The sequence below is a fragment of the Marmota marmota genome, unplaced genomic scaffold (assembly GCF_001458135.2).
Source record: "Marmota marmota marmota unplaced genomic scaffold, marMar, whole genome shotgun sequence".
In the NCBI taxonomy this organism is placed as follows: domain Eukaryota; kingdom Metazoa; phylum Chordata; class Mammalia; order Rodentia; family Sciuridae; genus Marmota; species Marmota marmota.
The window spans coordinates 1-2,301 of record NW_026010422.1 but is presented as its reverse complement, the minus strand read 5'-3'; the positions used below and the strand labels follow the sequence as shown (position 1 = coordinate 2,301).

Genomic DNA, 2,301 nt, shown 5'->3' with positions numbered 1-2,301 from the left:
GCTGTGTTGTACCTCTCCCCATTTTGTGGGGGAGTCGTAACTAGCGATTGAATTTAGGGACACTCAAATCACTGACCCACATTCCCAGCACTATTTTGTATTTATTAAGAGACAGGGTCTCATGAGTTAAGTAGTGCCTACCTTTTGGCGAGATTGGCTTTGAACTCAAGATCCTCCTGACTCAGCCTCCTGAGCCACTGAGATTACAGGTGTGCACACCATGCAGTGATGTACCTCTCCCCTTTCTGGCATGGATCTCAGTGAAGATGGGATAATTCCTAGTGTTAGGGTCGGGCAAACGTCGGAGGAAAGGACAACCAAGCGACTGTCTCATGCAAAAGCAAAGGGGTTTATTGGACCAGCATGCTGGGGCTCAGAGCTCTCCTGAGAGAAGCTGGAGCCCTGAGCACAGCTTAAGCAGAGTTTTTATGCAGTGTTTAAACAGGGAAGTTCATATGGCAGTTAGGGTGCAAGGGTGGGATTGTTACAAAATAACCATTACAGAATAATCATGCGTTTTGTCAGGGGGTGTTGGGTCAGGGTACATTTTGACATAAGTGACTGTTTTTAACATAAGTTTCGGGTTCCAGGAAAACAGAACTTAAACTTACAGAAAAGCAAAACTTAAACTTAACAGGAGAGCAAAACTTAAATTTAACCTTTACATTCCCCACTTCTTTTTCTGAGTACTTCTAATCTAAGAAGTGACAGATTATTGAGGGGTATCACACTCTGTGTCTGCTAAAGGGACACACTGTTGTCTTATTACCATAAGTTTAACTTGTCCAATTTGAGCTTGGAGAAAGGAGACCACACGGTTGTGTAAACAGGGGTCCCACAGTTAACAATAACATGAGGATTATTAAAGGACCAGCTAGGGCTGATAAGAGTGTAGTCAGCCAGGGGGATTGTGTGAACCAAGACTCAAACCATCCTTTTTGAGCCTCTCTCTCTCGTCGTCGCTCCTCAAGGCGTTTTCTTAATTTAGTCATTGATTCTTTGACTACCCCACTATGGTCAGCATAGAAGCAACATTCCTCCCTTAGGGCAGCATAAAGTCCCCCTTCCCTCATGAAGAGGAGGTCTAACCCTCGTCTATTTTGTAAAACAACTTCAGAGAGAGAGGTTAGGGACTCTTGTAAGGCTGTGATGGAGGTTTCTAATGTTTTTAAGTCCTGATATATTGCTGCTTGTAATTGGACCATTTGTTGAGACCCATGGACCAGGGCAGCGGTTCCTGTACCCACTCCTGTAGCAACTCCTATTCCTAATAATATGGCTAAAGTGAGGGACACAGTTTCCAGGCAGAATCGGGTGGTATATCCCCTTATTTGATCTTCAAATGTATTTGCATCATGATAGAGCACTTTGGGAAATATTTGTACCATTACACAGTAATTTACAGAGTTTTTAAATATCTGGGCTGAAATGCAAGGAGTTAACCCTGAGTCACATGCCCACCAGGTTCCTTTCCAGCAAGGCTCCAGGGATGACACCTGATGTCGTCTTATATAGACGAAGTCTCCCACTTGGTAGTGGTGTGGGGTCCCTTCGTCTCCAGGTTGGCAGGAAGCAGCCAGCTGTTTCCACAGGTACTGCTGGGTTTTTTTAAGAGCTTTAAGTCTGTCAAGCAAGGGAGTATGGAAGGAATCATTAAGTCTCAAAGTTGGGGTTAGGTCTCTTATTGGAGGAGGGGTACCATAGAGAACTTCATAGGGGGTAAGATTACATAAAGAGACTGAGGGAGTATTTCTTGCATGAAACAGTGTATAAGGTAGGCGCATAGTCCAATCACTTATGCCGGTCTCTAAGCTCAATTTTGTTAAGGTCTCTTTAATAGTCCTATTTATCCTTTCTACCTGTCCTGAGCTCTGGGGTCTATAAGCACAATGTAACTTCCAATTAATCCCCAGGGTCCTGGTCAATCCCTGACTTACCTGGGCCACGAACGCCGGTCCATTATCGGACCCTATTACCTTAGGCAGGCCAAATCTCGGGAAGATGTCCTCCAGGATCTTTTTGATTACCATTTGAGCCGTTTCTTTTTTTGTGGGGAAGGCTTCAACCCACCCTGAAAAAGTATCTACAAAAACTAGAAGATACTCAAGTCCATACCTTGCTGGTTTAATTTCAGTAAAGTCTATTTCCCAGGATTGTCCTGGTCTGGTCCCTTGTAGGCGTTTCCCTGTAGGAAGCTTGGAGGGGTAAGCATTAACCAATTGACAGACCCGGCAGGCTCTTATTACCCGTTCAGCTATTTCTTTTTCTTGTGTGCTGGTCAGTGGAAATTTCTGCTCTTGA

The 2,301-nt window shown here is 44.4% G+C and overlaps 1 long non-coding RNA gene across 1 annotated transcript; it reads right to left on the bottom strand.

Moving 5' to 3' along the window:
- Positions 1-330: 330 nt before the first annotated feature.
- LOC125614917 lies at positions 331-2,295 on the bottom strand. Its single transcript, XR_007345494.1, has 2 exons — positions 2,116-2,295; positions 331-1,623 (listed from the first exon to the last, which is right to left on the bottom strand). It is a non-coding gene; the product is annotated as an uncharacterized LOC125614917 (long non-coding RNA).
- Positions 2,296-2,301: the final 6 nt, after the last annotated feature.